General features: G+C 31.2%; 1 protein-coding gene across 2 annotated transcripts in view; it reads left to right on the forward strand.

Moving 5' to 3' along the window:
- Positions 1–21283, forward strand: part of LOC125073819 (ankyrin-3-like) — a 130589-nt gene that overhangs the window by 386 nt on the left and 108920 nt on the right. The window lies entirely within an intron of this gene.

The raw sequence follows: 21283 nt of genomic DNA on the forward strand, positions 1-21283 counted from the left end.
TCAAGTAGCGAAACAGAAACGGCATAATTTTGCGCAGCTCTAGTAGCTGTATTGCGGGTTGCGACCGGGACACTTCGGTATAGGTGTCACTAAGCATACGAATATGACCTATTTTTGATATTTTAAGCTTTCTTAATATAAAATGAAGTCAAATTTTGACTACTTCAAACGTTACGCACACAATTTACGCGCATATAATTTTGCCGAAAGACCTAGTTTAGTTTACATTGAAATTTCATTGTACGAGTTATATAATTTTTTAAATGATACTGTTTTAATAAGACATAAAAGAAATTGAGAAATTAGAGGCTTAATTAAGAGATATTGTGATTCAATAATACGCGTTATTTAGCAAATAAAATAATCGGTTTTAAAATAAAAAAAACAGTTGTATTAAGATAATTTAAAATCGTCGGCATCGATATCGAAGGCGATAAACTTTAGTTTCAGCCTTAAATATAGCATTTAGTCATTCAATATACTAAAAACTGATTCTCGTCTGCGGCTACACTCGCGTTTTAAGGGTTGATCGCCAGTGTTAGGCTTAAAAAAGTAGCCTATGTGCTTCCTTGCAGTTCAAGCTTGCTTCATAACAAATTTCATCGAATTATTTTCAGTAATTTGACCCTGACAGACAGACAAGCTATTTGCTCATTTTTAACATTAGTATAGATAAAATCATTTGTATTGAATAAATAATGTGTTTGTTTCTGATTATATAGCAGGATATTGATTCTATGGAATAAAACATTTTTAAATATGACAATTAATGTGATAATAAGGCCATAATGATTGACCTGGTCTAGTGGCCCGATTAAGACATTATTGTGTAACTTTGTGACATGTCACATAATTAAGATCAAGCCTAGTCTCTTCTATAACCATTTCAATTGGTATCTTAATAATTTTGTCCTTTAAAATTATATTTAATTCAAAAAATTGTACATTAAAAACTGTTGTGAACTTTAAATTTACCCTATAATAATTTATTCATAAGGATCTGTAACATTTTTTTAAAATAATGGTTTTAAAAAAAAATGTTGATGAATCATTTAGAATTGTGCTTGATACTCTTGAACATCTATAACAATAATCTTAAATTATGATATAGTATATCAATCAATACACCATGAATTCTGTAAAGATGTAATATATTTAATTTAAATAATGCTTATCTAACAACATATATGACATAACTTCTGTGCTGCCAGCATTGATCAATAATTATATAGCAATTATTTATAATTTATAAGCAGGATGTGTAAGGTTTATTATTTCATTTATTTATCTTGAATAATTATATTGTTGTATAATTATATATTTTGTATATATGTTTAAATCAGAGCTGCTTTTAATGTTTTTCTTTTAAATGATCGTCTTTAAAATGAGTGATCAATTTAAAGATACTATGGTCTTAACTTTTTTATAATTAGTAACAATGTTGCATTTATTATATAATCTTTAATTTGGCTATTTTAAATAGACACAAATAAAATTTCTATTTTTCTATAAGTCACATTATCAAAATTAAAGTTTAAGCATTCAAATGTTGACAATAAAATATGAAATAAGTTATTATATGTGAAAGTACATGATTATCTTGAGCAAAGATTTTGCGTTCAAACACAGGCACTCATTTGTCATATACTCTATTTGGGTTTCTGATTAATCTGCACAACAGTGAAGAGAAACATTGTGAAGTGAGGAGTAGTGTAGTGGAATGCGCTCCAAACCGCATTAGGAGAGGAGGCCTCAGTAGAGGGTTAAGGCAAATGCACTGAATTTAATATACTCTATTTGTATTGAAATTAATCTGCACAGAAGTGAAAAGAAACATAGTGAAGTATGTCTGTGTGGAGTGGTGTTGTGGAATAAGCTCCAAAAATCATTGGGAGACGAGGCCTTCGTTGGTTATTTAATCCCTGCTTACCTTTACTATTATATGATGATAATATTTATATTTTATAAATACAATGTGACTGCATGCTGCCTATTCAAAATTCTCAATTTTGGCATCTTACCAATTCTCATGCAGCAGTCTGCATTATAGATTAAATTGGACTTTATTTATGTAAAGATATTATAACAATTTGAAACTGATTACTCAGTTTCATTTTTAAATGCATAATACTCTTTTCTTAAGAATGTGGTTTAGTTTGATTACATGTTATATATGTATATAAAAAACTATGCAATGATACAATTGTAGAGATATTGATTTGCTGCTCTGTTGGGTTTAAATCGTCAATAGTTTTATTGACGTATATAAAATTATAAACACATATACTGTGTTTATTTTTAATGCAATATTCAAAATCAAGTAATGAGATAAACATATGGTATATATCCATAATAAGGTATATAATATATACTAAACGAATTAAAGCAATTATATGTAGTTGTAAATATAATTATATTGAAGTTCAGTTCAAATATAATATTCAAGTATATTAATAAATAGTAATATTGTTTATTTATTTTATGTTTGTTGAACATTATTTACTACATAAGTGTTTCAAAAACCCAAGACACCTCATATGTAATAGGTACAATCTTAATATTATAAACGCGAAAGTGATGTCTGTTTTCTGGAATACCTTTACCGGTAAACCATTGAAACTTGAAAAAATTTAATGCAACCGAGAGGGTAAAGTTTGATTTAAATGGTGTATAAAGTCCTTTAAATTTAAAGTTTAAAATGTGCAAATAGGTATGTGTACTCTATTCCAACCGTAACAAGAGAAAAGCCAAATAGCCAACATCTGCCAGCAAATTGACGCGATATCAGTAGTCGCGAGCTTGATTAATGTACGACATTGACTACTAATTATAAACTTTTAGTCGTGTAAAATATACCTGAGTTATTAACAAATCGCATGAAATACGTAAATTTAAGTTTTATCTTTATTCCTATATCGATAAAAAATATATGCAAACACGTGGACGTAAAACTAAGTTCATATGAAAGCTTCATCAAAATTAAAAAATCCTAAATAAATCAAATTCATTAATATTGGTAATAAGCGTCTTATTAAACTAAACTGAAACTATTAGGAGGGATTCTTAGTTCTACTATTGTATTTATATCAGAATAAAAACCAAAGTTAATCTTACTGCAGCTATTATCATCGCTTCCGTTCTCAGGCTAGTATATTATTTGGGGTAAACAAACATCTGCTGGATTACGTAAAAGTAGGGCTACCATTTGTAAAGGCTCTGAAGCGGGATAAAAAACAAATCGCATCATTTGTATTTCTATAAATTAAAGCTGATTGAATCGCGTGTGTTATATTCTGGCTATAAAATAGTTATCACGTTCAAAGTGCGTTCAAAGTGCGCTAAAAATAATAATCAATTTAGTATATATGTTACGTATTATGGGTGGTTTCGTTGGTTTGGTTGGTACTTGACTCCAATCGCCAATCTGTCCAGTCAGAATTGAAAAAAAGAATCAAGATAAGATGTGCTCATTTCAAGTTATAATTAATTTCGTGGAGGAAACCTGCATGAGTCGAAAATGAGGAAGGGAGTAGAAGAAGAAGTAAGGAATGGTATTGTCTAGTAATGTCCAGATTCAAAACTGATCCGGTAAAAAGGATGTTCATGGCGCTCCTACAGCGTACAAAAGATTCGCTCTAGTCCAGTAATAACACGCCCATAAACTCGTAACGCATAACACGCTGCGAGGTATAGCCTGATTTTTGTAACATTTTCGTCAATATCGTAAAATGTTTTCATGCCATAATTTTCAATCAGAAAAATACAACAATAAGGACAGATTTCTGAATCGAATTAAATAAATGCTCTCTATAAAAATTTAGTATAGAAAGATAATACTGTATAATTATATTATATCCTAATGTCTCCGAAACGCTTAGCATTTTATGGTATAGGTTTTATGTTTATTGGTTTAGTAGTTTTTTTCTGTTGGGCCTTACAAAAGAAAATGTCTTCTTATTTATAAGAAGAGATAGATTGATAGCTATCAATAAACCCACATCGAAACAGCAGTGTCAATAAGCTAAAAACCTTTACCTTAAAAGGTGAGGAGGCGTTGGGCTTTACAGGGTGTTACGTTGATTTTATTGATTAAAATCAGGATATGTTAAAAATTTAACATGGGCAATGGTATGGATAGGCAAATGATCTACCTGATGGTAAATGGTCGTAACTCATAGACAATGGTGCTCCTAATTAAATATTAACAGAATTGTTTCTTAAATCGCCATTGCGACCAACCTTCGGTGCTAAGATGCTATGCCTTCAAACCGCAACACAAAAATACGAAGTATTGCTGTTTGGCGGTAAAATTTATGATGAGTGGCTGCTACCTACTCAATTGCTTTTGTATAATCTCGAAATGTCGTGAAATTACGTCTTACTAGAAAGTTATCGTAATTAAGGTTTAATTATCAAAATATATTTTTCTAATACAAGTACTAGTACTTACTAGTAACTTACTAGGTTTAGGTTCTTAATCAGTTAAGGATTAGGTATTGTATGTAACACAATAAAATTTTATTTTATAACACACCCATTACATGTGTCGAAAATTGTGTAAATTTAAGTATCGACATATTTTCGTTTTTTTTTTTTATAAATCTCTTAATAGCTAATACTACTACTGCTGCTACTTCAAGTGTAGATTTTTACATAATACATTCCTACCCTAAAAAAAATAAAGGATCTATACCATTCATACCATATTTTATTAACAATTAATTGTCCTTAAATAATTGAATATTAACCACCACTTAATCTTATAAAAAAAATATTGTCTTAATGAGAATCGTGTTACCAAGTTGTGATAATTATATTAAAGTTTAAACTAAAGTATAAAATTATCTTCTTTAAAATTAAATTTTATTGTCAGGATCGTTTGTGATATACATATAACTCTCCTAACCAAGGCGAGTGAGTGGTGACCTCTCATGCCTTAAACGTATAACACTGTCTAACAAGACGTAAATCTTGTCCAAAATAATAGAAGCCTTGTAAAACTAGTTCATATCCAAATAGACGTCAATTAAATTTATACTCCTAACATCTTTTTGATAAAAATATAAACGAAAGTATCCTAAGTTATATTCCACGATTATCACATCAGAAAACAAACATTGACTCCTTCATTCATTAGAGATCAGGCATTCGAGTGTTATTGAGTTACAAACATCATATAAACAGCTTATACTAAATATCATACAAACATGTTACCCTTTGTTCCATCTTGGTAATAATTTTTTGCGTATACGGTTCATTTCCCAGTATACGCAAAAAATAGTTTTTCAATTTTTAAACTCTTGTTTTAAGTGTTTAAACATACAACAAACTCTTCAGCTTTACATATTAATATCGTCATCATCTTAAGCCAATCACTGGTGGTCAAAGGTCCTAAGAAAAGAGAATAGGTCCTTTAAAAAAAATTGTCATCGTAGTGTAAATTTACATATTAGTATTGTTAAGTAAAACATTGTAGAATACATGAGCATGCTAGGTATGTACAATATGACTGGATATAATAAGAATTAGCCTATTGATCAACTCTTCCACCCTAAGAGTGTGTTAATGCAATTGATACTACACACATTGCGTATGGCTTCTGTCAATGGCCTTTTTTTAATTCGATAAAAGTTGAATGAATTTCTAATTTTTGAATTCCCTTTTGCCTAAGCCGAGGTGGAGGGGATAATAATCTATCGTAAATGAAAGTAATATTTTTTTTCTTTAAGTATATCGACCATCTATTTTGATCATAATCGTAGTTTGATTGTGTGTACTCGTATGTGTATATCTTAAATTTTTATGTTAATCTGTATTGATATTCTTTTTCTTTTTTTCTGTAAGAGAAAATTTATCATTAACTGTTTTGATAATATTATATATACAATGTACCATTGATGAGTTCTGATCTATTTATGCAAATGGAGTAAGAAGAGACGAAATTTTTCAATAAAAAAAAAAACTCAAATATTTGAGGACATGCTCAGATTCTATAAAATTAAAAGATGACGCGTACGGAACTTTATATTGACGCAACAAAAGCGAATATGGTAGTGCGAATTACAATGTGAGTGCACATAGATCTCACAATTTTGATGTTGGAACCTACCCGAGGAGTTACAAGTATTATCGGAATCGGTTGACGTGGTATAGAATTAATCACTCATACATATGTCGAAGGGATTTATGAGGTTAAATGATTTTCTATTGGATCCCATTATCAGATTTTAACCGTGTGAATATAAGCACCAATGAGGTACCTTGTAACGAAATACCTACTGCAAATGGATCACGCGTCGTTGTAAAAACTACCGTTGAACATTAAAAAAACGAAGCGTAACCTTTTCCTTAAGGAAATAGACGGAAAAGAACATCAGAAAGCACCACTTTTTCCTTAAATGGAACAGAAATTAGTATGTATGTTGTTCAATATGCAGTTTAGAAATGCTGTGCACCTTATCTTGTTATCTTTCTCTCTTGTATTTTATCTGTTTGTTTGTCTGTCGATGTTCTTGTTTGATAAATGTTGCAAACTGAATTGAATTGTTACCATTATTTCACAATCTATAACATTGGTACTTAGTCGTGTTTTTCTCTTTTTGAAACGGCTTACGGTACCTTTTTGGGTTTGGTTAGGAACTATTTTAGTTAAGGACATATTTACATAATTATCGGGAAAGACAAAAAACATTGAGAGTAAATAAACTCAAACAGTTCTCTCCTCTCTGTAAAAAAACCTAAATACATGATTTTTAATTCGAATGCTATTCCGGTTCGAATGATGTACTTGGGATAAATGTGAGGTTTAGTTTTATAATATTTAACTATTATTATAATATTATTTATAAATATCGAATATCGATCACAATGATAACTATCGACGCAATGAAATATCTGTCTCTTCATCTCACTGCAATTCTTAATTGAAAATTGTTGTGAATTTATCTGGGTTAAAATATAGACCAATAATTTTGAAATATTATTTAAAAAAAAAACAATGATCATGTGAATACATTTGCGCGCTTAGCTCTTTATAAGAAACCTTTTATTTCATTGCAGTATGATGTCAGATTACCGATACATAGTGTTGCTCACCTTGGTGTAACATTGGAGCTTTGAGCTTAATGTTTGCTCGTAAGCCTTGCGGGGCTTCGGTCGTAATACCTTCTGTCGTTTTACTGGAAGGAATCCTGTCAATGGATACGACATGGAAATTAATTAATTAGAATATATAGAAATATGTGACGTCAGAATGTTTTAGATATAGATTTGGAGCTCATTTAAATATGCAGTTTTATTGCGATTTGTTGCATACGATTGGAATGTATATGTAAGAATCAAATCAAAATATACTTAAATCAAGTAGGCTTTTACGAGCACTTTTGAATCGTCATTTAACAAACTATCTTAAGTGAAGCTACCACCGGTTTTGCGAAGAATTGCCAAGGAACTTAGTAGCTACACTTTTTCAACATCTAGATATAGAGGCATGTTAGTTAAATACGATTATATATATATATATATATATGTAATATATCCTGCCTGGAAGTCAACAAGCAGGATTCTTTATTGGAGAGGCATCAGAAATATTATACTAGAGTAATGAAATATTTTATATCGTGTATGTTTCATATAGATACTGTCAATTTAACACAAACGTAAATATTTAAATGAAACCCTTTGTTATCTTCTGGCTGAATCCACCCTCTAATTACCCGCACCCTTATAAATTATTAAAGTGACGTTTTAGAAGAGTCTCTACTTCAAACCGTTTGCTTCTGTTGCGTGCCTTAAAATATTTAGTGCTATTCTGTATGAACTCACTTCGCAACTCACTCGTTAAATGTTGAAACCCTTACGCTGATACATTTTTTGGGCATATCTACTTGGGTATAAACGACATTGTAAAAGAATATTTTACTAAACACATTTTTGATGACCAGGGAAGTATAAATATGATAGCGTCTAATTATATTTGACGTAAAAATAAAAGTTATTTCGTCGTTGAGCGTGCAAAAGTAGCTTTGTGTTTTTTTTTCTTATTTTTAGATTGTTATGCCGTTTTAATCTTAATTTCAATACGCACTTACGTACTGTAAAAACAGTTTCGTGATAACTTCAATAATTTAAAAGTTTTAAAATGTATCTATGTGACGTTCATACATCGAAAGCTACATAAATTGAAATAGCGATTAAAACGGCATACAAATCTAAAAATAAGAAAAAACACATAGCGACTTTTGCAGACGCAACGACGATTTGTGATAATTTTTATTTGAGACGAATCGTGAAGCTACGTGTTTATTATAAATGATATTTAATTATAAATATAAAAATTAAATTACAAAGAAATACAAAGTATCATCGTGGTCGAAGTCGCTTAAAAATACCATAAGAATATTTTTTAATGAATAATATAATTTTATATAATGTTAATAATACCGCTATGCACAACCTCGCGATATAATAGCTATAACCATTTTGTGTGTCAGTTGAAACTATAAAGATTCAATCAATTTAATAAACACTATCAACAACCAACAAGAGTATTTCCGATCACCTCTATACTAATAAAATAAATGTGAAAGTAACTCTGTCTGTCTGTATGTTACGCTTTAATGGCTTAACCACTAAACCGAATTTGATGAAATTTTGTATGAGGCAAGCTTGAACCCTAAGAAAGGATAAATGCTACATTTTATATGTAAAAAATACAACCCGGTGAATCCGCGGACGAAAGCTATCCTATGAAAAACGGTAAACAATGGTATCATAGAAGTATATTAAAATAGCGGTGTAACAACTTTTGCCAGACACATAATTTAAATCCATATACACAACGCAGTAAGATTTGTATTGTTCATACGTTTACGAGGATAAAACTGCGCTCTCCCTCAACGCTGACGTCATTTATGAGGGTCTCTCAGAGTTACATATACTTGTAGGTCACAATACAATGCAACGCTTTTACGAGCTTTGTAGCTTACGTGCAAATATTAGCAATGTGCTCTGGCTAGCGTAGATATGATTTATTTCGATTTAAAATTTGAATAATTCTTTCTGTATTGTGTACATTTCTTTCACAGACTGTGAGTTGTGCTACTAAAAATTCCTATGTTCTCCCTTAAATGTATGTGGTATAGCTAAGTATTGCGTATATGTCTCTTATAAACAAAGTATAATACGATCAAATAAGTCAGTTTCTATATAAGATCCGAAATATTTATTTTATAAACTTACATGCAATATATAGTTCGTTTTGCTATTACAAGCCATCTATACTGAAACCGCATCCGCTATCACGTAAACTAATTAGTTGGTTCATCCTCCAGCTAAAGCAACCCCTAACTATATTACAATAGCTAAATCTTACAGTTAATTTAGATAGGATGTTGATGTATTCATAGATTTATTTAAAACTATATTTATCAGAGTAAAGTAGTTTTAGGGCTTTATTTTCTATACACGAAGCAACTCCAAAATGGATGGTAAAAATATATGAGTTCCCTGTACATGTGGCACATACGGCGTTAACAATACTCGGACCATAATAAAGTGAAACAAGATTATCCTTAAAATTAGTTTATAAAAGCATACCTACGATTTTAATATTCTATTTCATAAATGTTTATAACTAATTTAATTCGCAAATAACCTTACGTAAGAACTCTCATGTTTGATAATTCACGTTGAAATAAACTAGACTAAAATTTAATAGCTTTGTTATCCTGGAGTACTGTTACGATTCCGTAAAAACAACATTGAGGCACCAAATATGTTTTAAGAATTAGTATTACCTCTTACCAGCGGTCATTTAATTTCAATTTCTTTCTTAGAAGATACAAACTTGAATCAAGTTTTATATTATACTCTATTCTAACCAGAGGAAAAAAGTTAAATGACCAACATTTGGAAGCAAATTTACGCAATATCATTGGTTGAGCTTGATTAATCTATGATAATCACCATGGATTTGCGAAGAAATAGCTTTTTCAACGTCAACGAAACTGTTACCGTAATTTTGGAAAAAAAAATAAAGCGTTAAAAATTAATCATAAACTCTTAGTAGTACAATATAGCTGAGTTATTAGCAAATCGCATGAAATACGTAAATCTAAGGTTTGTTTATATTTTTGCTACTTCCATTGGAATAGGCTATATAATAGTTGTCGCCTGCGGCTTCTTTCGCGTTTTAGAGGTTAGGCGTCAGCTGTTAGACATAAAAAGTCCTTCCTGGCAGTTCAAGCTTCCCTCATACCAAATTTCAGCGAATTCGGTTCAGTGGTTTAGCCGTGAAAGAGCAAAATACAGACAGACAGAGTTACTTTCGCTTTTATGATATTACTATATATTATAATTATATTTTGCAAATCTAGCGTCATAAAGTCAGTTCCGCACAATCTCTTCGTTTAGAGGGCTATTCGGCACCCTCTCCCAAGAGTCTGACGTCACTTAGTGGAAAGCTTTGAAAACCACACGTACCCTGACACAACAAGTTTCCCACTCGCAACCTTGGAAGATATTTATTGAAGCACATTTAAATACATTGATAGTATTCTCTTATTAAAAAATATAATTTCGTAGAATTTACTTTAAGGCTATATTGTTTCGTCATTTTGTTATAAAAAATAAGCGCTAAATTGTTATTCTTTTTTTTCAAATCCCAAAAAGCAATTAAAATAAATTGTAGGTATTTCAATAAAACTGTCATTATTTTTTTATCTCAACTTGTTAAAAAATATTATAACAAGTGATTCATCTCTCTTTCGAGTGATATCGTTGAAGTACCTTTGCTGTTTATCCTAACCGACTCTAGAAATGCTCTGGCATAGCTAGACGTAACGATTTTTCCAATGAATAAGTCACAAGGTGTAACAGCCACGCCTTATAATGGTACTCAGCGTAATTCGGTCACGGCACACACAACCATGACCTTGACTGAAACATATAATACGCAAATTATTGAAGGAAATGACCCGTTCGTAAATATAACATACCCATCGGGCCCCTACGATTAGTTAGTGGGGTTATAAATAAAACATTCGCCATCCCAGACAATACATTTATGTTTAAATGCATCAAGTTTCGAGTAAAATTTCATACAGATTATAAATCGTACTAGCAATAACACACTATAAAAATAATCCAGTAGAATAGAGCATAGAGGTTCTTTGCAAACAGAATTTCAATGTAGGATATTTAATATTATGTTTAAAAGAATATATTTAAATTTATTGTAAATTAATAGATGAATATACCATATTTTATTTATATTATACGCCATACACATTTCATTATACGCTGATGCAATAACGGATTTAAAAACACTATGGACTATTAACGCATTTGTGGTCAAATTTTTTGGGATGAGATTTTGGAAATATTTGCCTAAAAATCGAAAAAATTTTTACCAAATGTGCAAGCAATGTTAAAAGTTGAATTATTTTGGGTGCATTTCAAGAAATATGTCATCGACTTTGTCGTTGCTATTTACTTAACATAAAAGGTTAGCGCAAACTGTTCCTGTCCCGTTTTAAATGATCCAATGTCTGAACAAGGAAGGTTCATAGCGGTAGTGGATTTTATAATTCCGCTTTGCTACGCTGAATCCCCTGTTGCATTGAGACTTAATGCAATCTGCATGGCACAGGCGATGCAAATTGATCTAATAACCTCCAGAGGGCTTAAACGCTGTCTGCATTCGTCACGTACATCGACATTTGACTCTTTGAATCAATACATTCCCATACACGTTGCCGACTACTCAAATGTTTTGAAATGAAATTGGTATTTTACGTTTGTTCAGTTATACAACTTTTTGTTCACTAAAATATTTCTGAGGTAGGACTACATCATGAAATCTATTCAAGATATCTCACAGTGCATACGCTGTTTGATTACCATCCACGTCAGATGAGGAATTGAGAATCCCACTAAGATCAATAGCATAAGAAAGAATACTGGCTTGTAACTATACAAAATTCACAAAAATAAATAAATACAGAAGTTCATTAATAAATACGTAGATACATTTTACTCATAGAAAAGTATCAACAAAAGCTAATCTATTATCCGTATTGAAATATTCAACCGACACACGGATCATTTGCTTGAATGAATCAATCTTTTCAATTGATCCATCGGAGTCGGAACGAGATAGTAACCGCAAACTAATCAATAAAGCGACCATTGTTGTTGTGACGATTATGCAAACGCATGGACAATCTTTCTGGTTAACCACTTATTGTAATAATCTGATGTCTTACTTGTGATTTGTAAAGAGATAAATCCTAACAATTTTTTAAATGTAAAAGTCACTTGGTTACGCTCTCATTTCTTAACTTCTCATCATGAAATTTTGCGTAAACGTTGTCACGGGTACCGAATAGGATCCCTAACACCTACCCATACTAACATACATCTGGAAAAGCTGCGAGTGGAAACTATTATATTAGTAAATTATTTTAAAACAGCACTCTTTGGATGTCCTTTATTGTTTGAGGGTTTTCAAGCAAAACGGATTTCCAAATGCATAATTTTGCTTTGTTTTTGTATAATTATATATTAACTGTATATCGCTGAGAACATAGCGAGGTATAATGATGTGGAAGAAAGTATATTCAAGAAATTAACACGCAAAGGCTCAGGAAACTGGTAAATACCAATTGTCATTGGTTTTTTGTTCTATTATGTGTTAGTTACACTATATATTGTCTATTCAACTAAGGATCGAGTGGCAGAGAATGTCCGGTTGTTTGCCTATCTTTATATCATTTGTGCAAATCTTCTAAACCAATATTATAAATGCGAAGGTAACTCTGTATCTCGCGATTTAACCGCTGAACTGATTTAGATGAAATTTGGTATGGAGATAATTTCAGTCCCGGGGAGGGACCCCTTGAATGGGTAAAAAGGGGGTGACGTCTTTTGTGCTATAGGTACAATTTTACAACTTTCGTAGTTCAGCTAGTAAATTTTTAAAATTTGAACCACTAATACAAAAGATCGTCCTCATGTATTATACAAGTTTGTTATTATTTTCGGTTTAAAAGGTGAGTGAACCAATGTAGCAAGAGATGATGATGAAGAGATGGAAACGACACTGACATTGATGGGCATTTAGGGCCATTTCCCGATCCCCAAAACTAATTGAAAAAAAAAACGAAAAGTAATTGCCAGTAAAAATTAATATCTGTCCGTTGCTACGTTCCCTTTGTTCAGCGCTTCACAGTTTATTTGTTTGTGTTTATTTTCTATTACGGCGTATAAAGCTCGAGTGAAAGTTTGACCTTTGGCCTTTGTTTGTGGATCGTGTCTTATTTATAGGTACAATGAAAGTGAATTCATAAGCTTAATAAATTCAATTTCAAATGTACAAGATTAATTATATTAATTGACAAAATAATTTTAGTTGAAAACAATCTAATGAATTGAATTTATTTGAAAAATACCTTATTTATTTTATTTGGTTGTAGGGTTTTGTGCAAGCCTCTTTGGGCACCATCCACTCATCAGATAATCCGCTGCCAAACAGCAATAGAGCTAGTGTAAGTACAGCCACAAGGGACATATGATTTAATTTCCAGGGTTGTTGGCCCATTGGTGATCTAAGGAATGTCTGATCTAATTAATAAGAAAAATAAATAGTTAAATTAGTTGTCTGAATTTATTTCTGATACAACAGTCTAGCGAACAAAGTTACTTAATTGTTGTTGTAACATATAAGTGTTTAAAATAATCAATAAACTTCTGCAATCATGCAGGTACGAGTTGGCCTAATTGGTATTCAACAGTACATTTTTGACTACGTACACAATGATAAAACAAAAGTGCTTAAGCTGGAACATCACTAAAGATGTTTTTACCTTGAGCTTTATAGCAATAATTGCTAAGGAAAATCTGAGGAACGTCTTTAAGCAGACGGAAAATACTTCGTAAATAACGTCATACTTGTAGTCTATCTAATGATACAATCTTTTAGGTGTCTTCAACTAACAGTCATTTAAATATTTGAATAATTTTTGGTGTCGCTCCTTTTATACGAATACTGATCTAAAAGTAGAAGTTATTCGTAATCAGTGTAACTCAATATAGAAAGGTCACTTTGAATAGTAATAAAATAACGTTAATGTCCATCGTAAAGAAGAACTATAAAATATTTACAGCCTTCTTAAATATTGTGCTGATCTTGTAAAAAGAACACGTATCCTGTAAATGTCGTCACCGTAGACCAATTTAATCTCACAATACAGAGAAAAATGCACGACATTTAGTTTTACTTGGAAAACAATAATTTAATGGTTTTAAAGCGTTAATTACATGATGTCTAATTTATGTAAGGAAATGTCGCGTGTCGTGTGGTGAGCGTGACCGCAACAACGCGAGTTGTAGGTGGAGCATTCACGCGTAGAAACAAAAAAAAATGTAATACCGATGGACGTGTAGACGCGATCTTTAGCCGCAATTTGTCTATGCTTTGCGTTGACCTAGTTGGCGCGTTGCACGAATGCTCAAATCCGTTCCCATAGGTTTAAAAATGAGTTAATGGATGTGCCAAAGAGTTACATGTAAACAAAATTTTCCATTAGTCTTTTATTTACACATTAAACGTTTCTTAAACTCAGCTCTAGCAACACTCATGTAATGCATTTTGTATTTAATACATATATTATATACGATCATATGCTAATTCGATAAAATATCCACCCTTCAGTTAATTATGGTTAAATTATTTATGTTATTGTTTGTTATCTTTAAAATGAAGCTTATAAATTACTAAAGACTTAAATACAGATGAATTCCAGTAGATTGTTTCAAAACAGTTGCCTTTAAACGAACGGATTTTTTTATACATTTTAGTCTTGATTTGCAGAGTATTCTCAGGAAAAATAAATTTACCGAAATTTAATTAAAACTTTCTATATCATCACAGTGCACGTATTAATTTAAATAAGTATTAAATTCATTATTATAATTTTATTTGTAATACCGTTCAGTCACCTAACCTAACAACCCATATAAAGTAGAATTTAATACATAATATGAACACTTTGACTGAATATTTCTTTAATACCGATTCGTTTTTGTTTTTCTATACTCATTTAATGTTTATGTACTTTACAGTTGTGAAATAATTCTTGCTTACATTGTTAAATTAAATATTTTTACCGTAAACTCATAATCGATATCATCGATTTAACATTAAATTCCTTTAATATGGTCAGTAGTTGTATTTCTAAGAAATAAAACAGATTTTGCATGTTCTTTTAGTAAGCAATGTATATTTCTGAGTATGTTATAATTATGTTTGTAAACAGTTTTGCATTCGTGTAATCGTAAAGCTAATTTGATTTTAAGCAGAAGTAGTTTAGTCTTCTTAGTTGAATCTCGCTGTAGGAATTTCTCGCTTTTATTTTTAATTTTAGTTGTTATCATGTAGATCATTGACATGTTTATCTCACATCCGAAATAAAAGGTAACTTAGCTATTTTTACGTATTTGTGTTAATATATAATTATTTATGATAGCCTTTCATATTTTTATGAAGTTAGTATTTTAAAATTGAGTTTTATATGTACGCATTAAACCAAAGTTCATGGATATCCGTGTATCAAATTTAAATTCTCCCTTTAATCAAAATTTAATTTCCTCAACACGACTGACCACTCATGGGGCTTCAGTCACCAGCCACATCGGAAGCAGGCGGTGCGTGACGTCATCAGATGGTCAGCCAAGTGGAAACAAAACAATACCCAATGGGTCCAAGACCTCTGCGGTTAAAACTGTGTGAGGAAAATTTAATTTGAAGTCTTTTGTATAACAATGTAGTTAGTAAAAGTTTGTGTGCCATTATTGAGCCAACGACATATTCCAGCGCGATTACTTGTTTGTCTATGTAATGTAGGCACTATTTTTTTGTTGTTGGTTAGTTTTGAAAATCGAATGATATTTCCTCTTTTTCAAATTGAATCCCGTACTACAATTGTCATTGTAGTAAGCGAGATTTGCGTTACCGTCGGTACAACGTCTGGAACAAGTTCACTTGTGTAGGTTTCAAGTGTGCAATATCGTGCAGCCTGGTTGCGTCAAGAGACGTTATGACTTCCGGATAACTCTAATAGTGTTTACCGTTATAATGACGTGCCCGGGCTTCTGGGCTTTAGATTCCTATTTCGTTTCACTGAGAAATATACTAGGAAGTATTAAATTATTTTTGGTAATAAAAAAAAAATTTGTAACAACCCTATTTACAGCAACATTCAGGTAATAGTCGGTTAAACTTTCTTTCTTTTAATGTAACAGATATGTATAATCGGACGGTAAATATTTGTAAAATGAACCTCTACCGTATTTTACAAAAAACAATAATTTCCAGCATTGGAGCAATTTGCTTGTTACGCAGTGTAAGTAGAACGGCTGTTCCGGCATAAAACAAACTGTCTCATTTAATTTAATCACACTAATTGCGGAATGATTCGCGCAAAACGCCCTTTGCGTGCCGTCTATTTGCCACTGATTACATTTTATATCATCTTTGTTTTCTTACATGATTAAATTTTAATAAATTTTAATTCAAAATGTGAAACGATTTCTTTTAAAAACAGCTCACCTCACTAAGCGAAAAGGTTTTAAAATAGCATCCCGATGCTCTATAAATGAAATGAACAGATTCGACTGAATGAATAAAGGGCCTAACGTTATTATTCTATGATGTACATAGTTACCCATGGCGTACATGAATGAATTGTTTCCATCTCATATCAATTGAATTTATCGTATCTCATCAAACAATGTGTTGTGTTTAGAATTTAAAAGTAATTGTTGTCGTGATTTTTTATCGAATCTCATTTTAGAAAACATTTGTCGAAACGATGAAAACCGGCTATTTGTAAACCTACACTTTATCTTGTTATAGCTGCAGTAAAATAAAAGAAAATACATATATCTCAATGGATTTTGATGTTCGTGTTTTCGTGAACAAGAACGCTCTTTATTTTTATCTCTGCTTGGTTTAAATGATTAATGAAAGGAATTATTTAGGTTATCAACAGTGAGGTCTAATGCCATACTTTAGACACTATCGAAAAGTGAAAGTACTGCGTCTGTTAGTAATTTTCATGGTTTATCATAATTGTTTACTTGTACACTTTTAAATAGTATTCTTGAATATGCTTCTTGAATTATTTATTAAGCTGTGTTTTGTGCAAATTATGCATTTAAATTTATTGACGGGAATCTTTTTAAACACATAGTTAAGAAAGACAAACACGTGCTTTTCTAATCATAACTAATTACAAGAGTTTCATCTGTGACTATTCATACGGAACGTTTAAATTGAAGAGATGTATGAATAGAAATGACAACTAAACCCGTTGGCGTATGCAAGAGCACATTTCATAATCCACATTTGTCAAGCTAAAAACATCACTGGAGCTATTTATTCAAACAAGTAAAGAATTTCACCGAGAAAAGTCTACGTTTTATTATTAAGTGCGGCAAAACAACAATAGATGTATTCAGTTGGATAAGCCGTGTGATATGGAACAGTGGTAATGTTCTCAGTCCAGCCGGAAATTGACAAAAAAAGGACGTTGACCAAATCAGTGCATTTGTTCTTTGGAAGAATTATGTCATCCTGTCCCCTCAGCCACATTTTACAATTTTGCCATTTATATTATTACACCGATCAGTGCTTCATTGCTTAAGTGCTTTGTTGACCGTTGGGACTCGGGTTCAAACCTCAATGCTAATGTTCAAATTTCTTCGCCTACGCTTTTTATTACGATTGTATGTGGGTATTATTTGAATACACAGTCATGATTAATGTATTTAAAGAATGATTGATGTACAAGTAAGGACATGTTAAGAATTTTATGTCAAAATTCTAAAAGATGCATCGAAGTAAAAAATATCTTTTCCTAAGAATTTAAAAATATCATATATAATTATAAACCTTTTCCTAATTAGGTAAGAGCCGTTTAAAAATTATTCCTCGTCATTACCTTGAGTCGTTCATTCCAGTTTTAGTCTTGTGTTTGTTTATTTCTTCGGACGCTAAAAATTACGTCATACCCGGCGTTCGCTCCGCTATGAGCTGTATATCGGTCGTGTCAAGTCCGCAAATAAACTTGTGATGCAACTAACGCACAAAAGTCCATGTCCCATTAGCTTTTTAGTCTTCGGACTTTTCGGACGATTCGTTAGAATCAGGTCCTATTATTGCTTAACTAATAATAATGGAATAATGTTTTATTTCTATTTATTTGTTGATATGAATTTCGAAGTTTACATCACATAATAAAGGTTGCAATTTTTATATGTATTGGTGTTTTATATATTGTGGTTTTTTTGTCAGTGGCCTTGTCAACAACATTGAAGATTTGAATATATTAAGATAAGTTGCAAGGTCAGCTACTCCGTCGACGTATGCTGCACTATCATTATTTGCAATTGTCTTTATATATTTTTTTATAAATATTGAATTGACTAAATCGTCTACTTCTGGATAGAGTTATGTGCTCTTCTATAATTATGTATAATTATTTACATAACTGGTTTCATCTCGCGGTCACTGCCATATCGCAGTTGGATTAGCGCCACATTTAGCGTGAAAAGTTAACCTACGTCTATGTGTTTAAAGAGTACTTTAAAGGTCAAATTAACCTCACCGTTTTATTTTTAAATGTTATCGATTCTTTCCTTGTATTAGGAAAGGTTTCACTGACATGAGTGTTAAGGTAAAGAGGTATATGTTGATTCGGTTCTGTATTTTCTAGGAATTGTCTCATGTGTTTTTATATTATGGAATATTTTACTAATACTCACAGCCTGATGATAAAATATAAACAAAATATGTATTTTTTATTATATTATATAAACAAATATACTTTGGGATATCAAATGTTTTTTTTTTTGGTAAATACAATATTTATTTTATATTCTCTAAAAGTCTGTTAGGTGAATTTTAAAAACATTTACCAACTTATTGATATTCCTAGAGATCAAAAAAATATGTAATTCGTCATAGTCTAATTCGCATTGTCAACGTTTAATAATAATTTATCACGACAAATTTATTGGATCATAAAAATGGGGCAATGAATGGCATGGGTGTGTCAAATATTCCTTTCAGAATTTGTTGAATACATGTTTTGCAGCTTTTTCATCGCCATTGTTACGTTGCTATTACTAAACTATCTAGTCTAGGAACTGAATATAAATCCAAATTGTGATTGATGTATGGTGATGTATATTTTAGCTCATTTATTTTTTGTTTAACTAAGCATACGGAATATCTGGTAATCGAATACCGTAGAAATTCTTTGCCGACTAATGTAAATAGCTTTACGTGAAATCTGAATTCAATAATTTGCTAACGGCATAATATCCTGCCTCCAGGTCATTCCACAATATTATAATTATAAAGAAAATGGGTGTTTTGTATAATTGTGTTTTACTTAAATAGATAACAAGTAAGCGTTGGCGTGGCGCTTGTACAAAATACTAATCGAATTTTGTTTTTATGGAAAATAAAATAATCACCTAAGCTCAATTTGCGTTTGATTTCTTTTAATCCAATTTGTCACCATACGCTTACTCCCCAAGCGTGTGACCGATATGTTCGGGTTGATTCAATTCAAGCGCAGCTTTGTCATACGATGCCATTCTTTTTCGTTTTTTTTGTAACTTCACAGAAGTTTGTGTTGCTTTAGAAAAATAATTCGTTTGTAATCAGCATGACTTTGTTGTGAATGCACTGGTAATTAAGAATTTCAAGGACATTATAAATGTTTTATTAAACTTTATAACCTTGTTATTTTTGCAAAACGTAGTTACCAAAAGTTCCTTAAATTCCTCTATAAGAATTTCGCAATTAGTATGACCAAGCTATTTTTATACTTAAAGTAGCAAAAAAGTAATAGCACTTAGATACGTAACGTCAGAATGGTCAACGTCCCCTGTTTTGTGCGGCGTCAGCTAAACGGAGACCAGATGAACCGTGGGAAGATTCCGGTTATTGTTTACTGAGCATTGAACTATTGTATCTTCATAGTCGTTGATAGAAATCTAACCTATATCAAGAGTAAGATGATCATGATGTTGTATGTGGGTAGAGTATCGTAAACGTATTGTTCGTGTTGGGCAATTCGGAAATCGTGTTGAAATGACTTTAAATAAATTATCCTTGAATTTTTTTAACATAATTTGATATATTTTTCAATATCGTTTAGAAGTTTGATGTGAAGGGTGGTTGATACAAAATTACTCGGTGATAATAATCAATCACATTCGATAACCCTTAAGCGAAATCTGTCTGTCGTCATCGCGTCGCAAACCTCATTCGATATAGCTGATTCTATCGAAATTGAAAAATATATATCTTCTTAAACTGGCTTACATCTTAAATTCTATATGTATCGTTTTGACATGTGATAAACAATTTCGGTTCCATATGTTCGACCTTGCGTTTCTGTATATATTAATCATGAAATGTTACGCGTATTAGTATTAGCTGGAAGTTAAAATAAATATGAAATCATTGCTCACATTATTTGAGCATCTACTAGGTATCTAAGTAAGTAAACGTATAATAGTGAACGTATTAAATATTGGGAGAAACTGTTCTTATAAAATATGCTAAACAAAACTCTTATTGAATATTATTGTAACTAAATAGTGCATTCTCATTCGTATTTCATAATTTTAGATTACTCCCATTGTCATTAGCCGTACAATGACTTGCTGCTTTCTTTTTTTTTTTTTTATTTCTCACACTTGGGTGAAATGTCACTTGAAGGGCATATCGTGTATGTAAAAATTATATAACTCCTTACAACTTTGTCATTTTATTTTATACGAAGGTTCAATAAGATTTTTAATTTCAATGCCACAGACATTTAGTACGTCAGGGTTCTAATACGTATAGTAATAGTATGTTGACTATAAAGCCCATGTGTTATGGTAAAACTAAATAAAACTGCATTGCAAGGAATGCACGCATGTTGTGGTTAACAAATTGTGTACAAATGATTCGAATTTGTTCGCGGTAAGAACACCATAATTTATGTAGTCTCATGTTACTTATAACATTTTTGAATCTAGATTCTTAAACGTTTAAGATTCAAATCAAGATCCAGACGGAGAATTTGAAATTCTGATTTACGGTACGTGATGTATATTTCTAATGTGTTATATAGCTTTGCTGGATTTAGAATATTTTTCAAGATACGGAAGAAACATATGTAACTATTTATCACTTACTAGCTTCCCGTCCCGACTTCAC

The sequence above is a fragment of the Vanessa atalanta genome, chromosome 25 (assembly GCF_905147765.1).
Source record: "Vanessa atalanta chromosome 25, ilVanAtal1.2, whole genome shotgun sequence".
Lineage (NCBI taxonomy): Eukaryota > Metazoa > Arthropoda > Insecta > Lepidoptera > Nymphalidae > Vanessa > Vanessa atalanta.